Raw genomic sequence first — 9,892 nt, 5'->3', positions numbered from 1 at the left:
TGCCCTAGGGCATTTATAAGCCTAGCCAGAGTGTGTTTGGCTTTCGCCACCCATTTTAAATTAATTTTGCTATGCCCTTTTTCGAGGTTAGTATACTGTGCCTCTGTCTAACAGTGACACAGAAGTGATACCCGGGGTAAACCTACGATCTCCCATCCACTCATCAAGATTCCTCTTGAAGAGAGTCAATGAGGGACTCTGCCTAACCTGGACTGGGATTTTATTCCAGAGTGAAGGGAGCCTCTGGGTTATGAATCTGTCCCTCCAGCATGTCTTATTTATTTCAGTGCTGAGGTTCAAGTCTCTTGAGCACGTAGCTCGATGGGATTTGGATTTTCTGAGGTGCAGCATGTCCATTAATTCCGGGTTGGACATGGCTTTATACGTCAGGCACAGATCGCCTCTGAGCAGATGGTATGCCACTGAGTAGAGCTGGAGTTTCTTTAACCGGGCAGCATATGGCATCTGTTTGAGCCCTTTGATCCTCTTGGTGAGGTACGTTTGGGGTCTTTCCAATTGCTGCAGGTATCTGGTAAGGTACATCCCAAAAGGGGCATTGTACTCAATTATGGGCCTGTTGGATGAGTAAAGAGGCGCAATGACCTCCCCTGATCTAGATGTGAATCCCTTCATGATTAGGTGGGCTATATAAAATGTTTTTCTAACCACTTTGGCCACGTGGTTGTCAAATGAGAGATTGCTGTCAACTTGGGTCCCCAGGTCCCGAATTACTTCTTCTGTACTTAATGGATTACCACCTATGTGGTAATTTGTGGGCACTTTGTTGTTGCCAAAGGGGATGACTATACACTTTTTGGCATTTAGCTTGAGGCCATGGCTCTGGCACCAGTTGTCTGTTTCTATGAGGCCCTTTTGGAGGATGCTTGTGTCGGCTGGGTAGTCGATTATGGCGCCAAGTTTGCAGTCATCTGCGAACTTGGTCAGCCACAGTCCTTCCATGTTGGCCTGTACCTCTGAGAAATATATACCGAACAAGAGAGGTCCCAGGACTGAGCCTTGTGGGACACCACTTGTAACTGGTTTGGAGTCTGACATGGCTCCAGCAATTCTAACCATGTGGATTCTGTCCTTGAGTCAGTTTGCAACCCATCTAGTAACATAGGTGTTTATATTTAAGCTGGTGAGCTGTGTGGACACCTTCCCCTCGTCAATGGCCTTGGTGACTGTTTCAAAGAAATCGACCAGGTTTAAGAGGCAGGATCTGCCCTTAACAAAGCCGAACTGGGTAGGATCCAGTGTCTGTAGGTCCCCAATATCTTTATTTATGAGGTCCATGATGATCCTTTCCATAGCTTTGCAGACCAAGCTAGTCAGGCTTATGGGGCGATAGTTTCCAGGATCTGTTGAGGCACCACCTTTGTGGAGAGGGACCACTGTTACTGTATGCCACTATTTGGGTACATATCCTGTAGTAAGGCTGAGATTGGACAGTAGTTTTATGTTTGGGTTTAGCTCTTCTTGGAGTTCATGTAGGACGCAGCATGGGACACCATCTGGTCCCATTGATGCTGTGTTTTTTGCTTTGGAGAGGGCGGCTCTTACCTGAGCATTTGAGGTGTCAGGGGGGCAGCACTCTGCTGGTATAGGTATTTGCCCTTTTGGTGGGGGGGGGGGGGGTTGTGCTGAATCTGTCAGCTAGGATGTTGGCAATGTCTGTGGGTTTGGTGTATTTTTTGTCATTTTGGACTAATTCTAAGCATATCTGGGAATTCCCACCCAGGTTCCTAACATAACTAAAGAAAGCCTTGTGATTAACCTTAGTGTACTGTGCAATTTTTCTCTCGAAGCTGGCCTTAGATGATTTTATGAGTGCCCATAGTTTTTTGCTAATACTGATCAGAGATGCCTTCCCTTTTTGGGATTTTGCTCTATCATGTAGTAGCTTCCTCCTTCTATTGTATAGTTTGTTTATGGCTGGGGTCCACCAGATAGGACGTCTGCCTTTGGAGGATTAGGTCTTGGTTTTATTTGGGATTGCATGATCCATGCATTCCTGAAGGTGTTCATAGAATGCATTTATAAAGGATTCTGCGGTCTGGGCCATATTTTCCACAGGCCCGGGGGCTTTGAAGGATTCCACCTCGGTTTTGAGGAGTGTTGTTTTTATTGTCACAGTTACACAGTCTATAGTATTGGTGTTATCATTGAACATGTGATAATCACAAGTCTCATAGCTATCTTTAATCACTATCATAACACCTCCACCTGATTTTTTGTTAGAATGTCTGTTACAGTAAAAACATTTATACCCTGACAAAACTGGTTTGCAGTCATTGTTCTTTAACCATGTTTCACAAACTATAACAACATCAATCTTGTGGGAACGTAGCCAATTTTCTAATAAAACAACTTTATTATTAATGCTCCTAGCATTAACAACCATCACAGATGCATCAAATGTTGCTATCTGTGAAGTGTTACATTTTTGACCTGGCAAAAATCCTGGCTAGTGTTTGTCAAATATGGCAAAATATCTGCTGCAAAAATTCTCTTCCCTGATCTAGACAAATGCACACTATCCTGTCTGAACACATGTGTGCCCAAAACAAGGCTTGGATGCCCTACACATTTCCATTTTTTAAAACAGGACATTTTTTCCATGTAGGTATTTACCCAAAAAATCTCTTCATTCACAGTGACCTGACTATCCTTTCTATAAGGTGATTTGTGAAAAATACGTCCAAACACCAGTACAAGCAATACTATCTAGGAGGGCTGTCAGTTCCCGACTAGCAGTCAGAGAATCTTTGTTGGTGACATAATTTGTACCAACATGAATAAAAACAGATCCATACCTTCTTACATTAAGGCGTTCCAAGGCTTGTTTCACATCTTCTATTTTTGCTCCTGACAAGCATAACACTACTCGATGTTCATTATATTCTCTGCAAATATAAGTATCAGTTCCTCTAATAACTGAATCTGCAATTGCAATATTATCTTTGCTGACCATCTCTGTAGAATCTTCAGCTTCTAATACAGTCTTTTCTGCACTATCAATTGTTACAAAGGATAGATCTTCATCACTATTAGTCTTATTAATTCCACTGTTTTCATTGCGTATTAAATTCTCATCCAGCTGGTATTGTAAATCCACAGCTTGAGCCATGTAGTCAACATTTGTCTTTCTCTTCTTTTTTCTTACAGTAATATTCTTCAATCCTTCCAGGTTCAGTTTTGATTTCTTCCTTTTCACCTGCCCCTTGCCTCTTTTTTCAACCTTTTCCATTGGAAAGGTGGTGCCTTTTTCTGTAGACTGAGGGTTTTCTGATATATATCTTCATTCCCTGTCACCAGTGTGTTACATAACAAAGCAGAATCCTTTTTACTATGTATTCTCTTTCCTTTACAGTCATTAGTCAGTTTCTTTTTCTTCCTTGTTATTTGTTGAGAACATCTTCCTTTATTTCTTTTTTTGTTTCCTTCTAAACAAACCGAATCCTCAGATTGCTGAGTACTTGCATCCACAATTCCATAGTTTTCAGGGGCCTCATCATGTTTCATAGGATTTGAATGTTCTTTGGAGAAAATAGATGCATCATTTCCTAAGTCTGTTCTATCTGTTCTAAGCCTAACATTATTTAGTTCATCAGTCCAGGCTTTTTGCAATGGCCGATGATCTGCTGAAGACCTGTGTTACAAGACCTGCCAGAATACTGAGCAGATGCATGAGCAACCTGGCAGAAAGTCCATCTGGTCCCTGTATTTCATTCCCCCTTTGGGTAGCAGTTTCTTCATATTTCCTTCATCTCTGTTTGATGTCTATCCACTGTTCTTTCCATTCTGCTATACCTCACTTCCTGCATGACACTCTCCATTCTCTTTGTTTTTTGAACACTGAAGTGAAGTACTCATTCAGTGCCTTCACTTTTTTACTGACCCCCTTTCGTTTCATTCTCATTTTGGCCACATCAGTCTCTCTTCTCCTCCTCCTTTCTGCTACATAACAAAAACAATGTTAATCTCTATTAATCGTGTTCTGCCAATTCCTTTTGTAACTTACACCTACACTCCCCCTCACATAATTCTTTACATTTCTTCCTGGTCCTTCTGGAGTGCTAGCTTCACATTGCCTTGTAACCACATTGTTTTTCTCTTCATTTCCCTTTTTTGATCTTTTCACAAATACTTATCCACAGTGAGGTGTATTCCATCCCTGTTCCATTCTCATCACTTGTTCATGCCCTCATTTTGCCTTCAGACTCAGTAACTCTTCCTTAGCTCCCTCCCACAGCTGAGCATATACTACTCACCCCCAAAATCCCAACACCGTTGCCTTTGTATTCTTACATGCTCACAGATAGCCAGTAGTGCCATCCCCTGGACACCTGTGATCCCCTTCTGTATCAGTTAAGGCCACATATAAAATGGTTGAAATTCCATGACGGTAGCTGTGACCCTCAGAATAGTGGGATTGTAAACGCGAATATAGGTATACACTAACCCTGAGACTGCTGTATCTTAGAGTATTAATCGCTTCTTGGCTTTTTGGCATAATTTAAGTGTAGTATCTGTTCTTATCAGTTTAATATCTGATATGTCCTTTATCTGGGGACCTTATATTAAATTGATTTTTGGAAGAGGTAGATGGAACAGGGGCTTGCTCCAGCCACACATTCACCTGGTATTGCAGTACTTCCAGGAATGTTGCATGGACAATTTGCATTCTATGTACTACAGAATGCTTGAAACACAAGGAAAGCAGTCCCACAGGTTCAAAACACGTAAAGATTGCAATAAATCCAGTCAGTGAAGATAATCACGAATGTAATAACTTTTTAAAACGTTAGAACTTTATTCATACACAAGCACTTTCGGAAGGCTTTGTATCCTTTCTTCCTCAGACCAAACAACTCATCAAAGATTGATTCTCACTTAAATACAATCCCGATTAAACCATTAATGACCTCATAGGTGAGAACCATCTTTCTTTAAAAACATTTTATGCTAAACCATCATAAATACTCGCTTTAAAGTGCATAAATACAGATTGTGCATACATTAAAAACCAATCTATAATAATGAAACCTTTAGTTACAGCTAATCATATAAATATTATATATAAAGGCTATTTATTCTACTATAAAAACGGTGGAAACAAACCCAATGAATAAATAATGAATAAATATGTGTATGAGACCCTTATTTATTCATTGGTTTTAATCTTATATACACTACAATATATATACAATAATAAGTATGTGTGTATATATTTTACATAATATTTTTGAGAGCCTTACTTTCGGCTTGATATACAACCTTCTTATGCTTTTGATACATTGATGGTGCGGGGTTTACATATTGATTTTAGTTTGGGTTTGTTTCCATTTACTAGTTACCACCTATTATTACACATAGGTTACATTATATGGTGTTATATTAATGGTTATTCTGATTCAGATAGCTGCTTCAGACATGGTGTGCCCTTCTTGCCTATTTAGTTGTAGGGAGGGATAGTTTAATTAGAAACAATAAGGCCTTTTGTATACATTGTATATGTTTACACCGTTTTTATAGTAGGATAAATAGCCTTTATATATAATATTTATATGATTAGCTGTAACTAAAGGTTTCATTATTATAGATTGGTTTTTAATGTATGCACAATTTGTATTTATGCACTTTAAAGCGAGTATTTATGATGGTTTAGCATAAAATGTTTTTAAAGAAAGATGGTTCTCACCTATGAGGTCATTAATGGTTTAATCGGGATTGTATTTAAGTGAGAATCAATCTTTGATGAGTTGTTTGGTCTGAGGAAGGAAGGATACAAAGCCTTCCGAAAGTGCTTGTGTATGAATAAAGTTCTAACGTTTTAAAAAGTTATTACATTCGTGATTATCTTCACTGACTGGATTTATTGCAATCTTTACGTGTTTTGAACCTGTGGGACTGCTTTCCTTGTGTTTCTCGGATTACTTAGTTTGTCTGGTGGTTTTCGGAGTTACTACAGAATGCTTGTTATCTTATGTTTGTATAGAATGTATTGTTATGGCATACTACACAAATCCTTTTGTTACTATTTTACTATATCAATGTGTTTTGTTACTTTTTTAAATTGTGTAATATTTTGTATTGAGATTTGTAGATTTTTCCTTTTGTATGACTGTACATGGAGCTTTTCTCCCCAGGCCTCCATTGAAAAAGGGCTCATCTCGACTCAATGGACTTTCCCAGTTAACAAATCTGCAAATAAAAAATAAATAAAAAAATTATGCCAAACTCTAGCTAATCTGAGGTACAGAGATCCCACACAGGTATGGGAAGTGCAGACCCCCTCCATGTCAGGAAGTCCGGGATGGGAGTCTCTCCCTTACCCCCCACAAAACTACTTTAACGGTGTTACAGTGAATTCCAAACTTTTCTGTATGGAGATTATTTTTCCACAGTTGTGGGACTCACAGTTATGGGTCTCAGACTTCTAAGAAGCAGCCCATTAAAAAGTATGTCTTTTCTGGTACATTCTCACACCAGATGACTGAACCCTTCATGGTCCAAATCCTTAGTCACTTCCAATTCTCTGTCTACCCTAAACCATAAAAAGTCACAGTCTGTTCCTGTTAAATTTGGATCTTCCATGCCTCTTCCTTTTACCCCACTCGTGTATTCTTTCTCCAGTGTTTCATTCACTTCCCTCAATGTGTCTGGTACCCCACCCATGTATTCTGTCTCCAGTGTTTCATCCACTTCCATTCTTGTGTCTAGTACCCCACTCATGTATTCTCTCTCCAGTGTTTCATCCACTTCCATCAGTGTCTGGGTTTTGATAGAATGGGCTAATTCACCAGCATTTCATCCGTCCTCCACCATAACTGCCATGGTATTTATTACTAGGTCCTGACCATGAGTGGCTTCTTGCCCCTTCATGAAATAGTCTTCTTCATCTCTGATCTTACATGTTACATTTATGTCGATTGCTACTTTGTCTTTATCTCTTCCCTGTCTGTCATTCCTGAGCAATTTATTCACAGGCACCTTTATTTCACACCCTTTCATCTCATTTGTCTACATGGTTATGTAAAGGTAAAATATCCTTACTGCACAAAATTTAACTTGAAAATATATTGTCTGCATGACTACTGATATGGAAGATGGGCACCTATTGTGAGCATTCAGGTAAGTACATTTAACAGTGCTAACATATTTAAAAGGATATGCTAACAGCATTAAAATTAAAAGTGCATGCCTCTAAGTAATGAGTATTTTTCTGTACTATTCTAGCATCATTTCAAAGTGCTCAATGTACTGTAGTTGTGCTGTTTCTTGAATAATGAGTACTTTTCTGTACTATTCTAGCATTATTTCAAGGTGCTCAGTGTACTGTAGTTGTGCCATTTCTTGAATAATGAGTACTTTTCTGTATTTTTCTAGCATCATTTCAAGGTGCTCAGTGTACTTTAGTTGTGCCATTTCTTAAATAATGAGTACTTTTCTGTATTATTCTAGCATCATTTCAAGGTGCTCAGTGTACTGTAGTTGTGCTGTTTATTGAATGCCTCTAAGTAATGAGTACTTTTCTGTACTATTCTAGCATCATTTCAAGGTGCTCAGTGTACTGTAGTTGTGCTGTTTCTTGAATGCCTCTAAGTAATGAGTACTTTTCTGTACTATTCTATAATCATTTCAAGGTGCTCAGTGTACTGTAGTTGCGCCGTTTCTTGAATGCCTCTAAGTAATGAGTACTTTTCTGTATTATTCTAGCATCATTTCAAGGTGCTCAGTGTACTGTAGTTGTGCCGTTTCTTGAATGCCTCTAAGTAATGAGTACTTTTCTGTATTATTCTAGCATCATTTCAAGGTGCTCAGTGTACTGTAGTTGTGCTGTTTATTGAATGCCTCTAAGTAATGAGTACTTTTCTGTACTCTTCTATCATCATTTCAAGGTGCTCAGTGTACTGTAGTTGTGCTGTTTATTGAATGCCTCTAAGTAATGAGTACTTTTCTGTACTCTTCTATCATCATTTCAAGGTGCTCATTGTACTGTAGTTGTGCCGTTTCTTGAATGCCTCTAAGTAATGAGTACTTTTCTGTATTATTCTAGCATCATTTCAATGTGCTCAGTGTACTGTAGTTGTGCTGTTTATTGAATGCCTCTAAGTAATGAGTACTTTTCTGTACTCTTCTATCATCATTTCAAGGTGCTCAGTGTACTGTAGTCATGCTGTTTATTGAATGCCTCTAAGTAATGAGTACTTTTCTGTACTCTTCTATCATCATTTCAAGGTGCTCAGTGTACTGTAGTTGTGCCGTTTCTTGAATGCCTCTAAGTAATGAGTACTTTTCTGTATTATTCTAGCATCATTTCAAGGTGCTCAGTGTACTGTAGTTGTGCCGTTTCTTGAATGCCTCTAAGTAATGAGTACTTTTCTGTACTCTTCTATCATCATTTCAAGGTGCTCAGTGTACTGTAGTCATGCTGTTTATTGAATGCCTCTAAGTAATGAGTACTTTTCTGTACTATTCTATCATCATTTCAAGGTGTTCAATGTACTGTAGTTGTGCTGTTTATTGAATGCCTCTAAGTAATGAGTACTTTTCTGTACTATTCTATCATCATTTCAAGGTGTTCAATGTACTGTAGTTGTGCTGTTTATTGAATGCCTCTAAGTAATGAGTACTTTTCTGTACTATTCTAGCATCATTTCAAGGTGCTCAGTGTACTGTAGTTGTGCCGTTTCTTGAATGCCTCTAAGTAATGAGTACTTTTCTGTACTATTCTATTATCATTTCAAGTGTACTGTAGCTGTGCCATTTCTTAGAATAAAAGCTGGTATACTTAGGCGACACACACTTCTTTAATATACATGAATTAGCACAGATGTGTAAAGTCACACCTGCTACTTGCAGCATAGGTTCTCCAAAAGAAAGTACCTTAGTCAACTGCAAAAACCTCCTAATCATTAAAACTGATGTTTGTGAAATTTGGGGAGAACAAGATGATCGCCAAGGCCAAATATGACACCCCACCACCATGAAACCATAAATAATAATAATAATACATAAAATCACTTCTTAATTTCTATTAATTCAGTAGCCATCAAGGAAGACCATCTGTATTTTTAAACAAGTATACCTCTTTGTAGCCCATGCAAGTGGCAAGAGTCAAGGAAGGATTCCCATCATTTTGGAGTGTCGGAAAGAGAGAAGAGAAAATGATTGTTATGCTGTCATAAAATTGCATATTTTAACCTTTAAAATATTTAGGCCAATATATTGTAGTTATTACAAACAATTCTTTAATACATTCACCATCCTTTTTCAGATCCTCAGTGCACTTTATATGACCTGCATACTCACTTAGCAGGAACTTGTCTTGACACCATATTCACTTAATGAAAAGACACCCACTTAACATGATGGGTTCAGTGTACTATGTTAATTCATGGTGGAAATGTGCTGAGTGAGTAAAGATGCGGTTTATTTAGATAACTGGGCTGGAATGCTTAAGGTGATAATGAAGGCTTGGTGGACAATAAGAGGGGCATCAAGGGACTGAGTGGGGTAAAAAACAGGATAAATGTACAGAATGATGGGTCTGGAACTGTTATTTGATACCTATTACAACATTTATGATATTTTCATAGTTTCTGCTTCAAAATACCTGTACCAGATTTTATATGCATTTGTCCCCATTTCACAACTAGCATTTCCATGCCCCACTGTTGCATTACCTCCCTCTGTTAGCATTTTAATTACATTAGATGTCAATTCTCTCACAAACTGCATGTCATTTCTGATTCTATATAAGCATTGACCAGATTTCACTCATTGCGTTTTTCTTGTTGTATCAAACACAACTCTGCATCACCTTCTTAAGCATCTTTAACTGGCAGTAGTAAATGCTGAATACAGCAGTGTTCAGGAAAAATGT

General features: G+C 38.4%; 1 non-coding gene across 1 annotated transcript; it reads left to right on the top strand.

Moving 5' to 3' along the window:
- Window positions 1–4,493: 4,493 nt before the first annotated feature.
- On the top strand, window positions 4,494–4,679 carry LOC122801492. Its single transcript, XR_006364751.1, has one exon. It is a non-coding gene; the product is annotated as a U2 spliceosomal RNA (small nuclear RNA).
- The last annotated feature ends 5,213 nt before the right edge of the window (window positions 4,680–9,892 follow it).

This window comes from Protopterus annectens, chromosome 4.part1, assembly GCF_019279795.1.
Source record: "Protopterus annectens isolate FY-2018-M chromosome 4.part1, PAN1.0, whole genome shotgun sequence".
In the NCBI taxonomy this organism is placed as follows: domain Eukaryota; kingdom Metazoa; phylum Chordata; order Ceratodontiformes; family Protopteridae; genus Protopterus; species Protopterus annectens.
The sequence above is the reverse complement of the archived record's forward strand: the minus strand, read 5'-3'. Positions and strand labels throughout refer to the sequence as shown.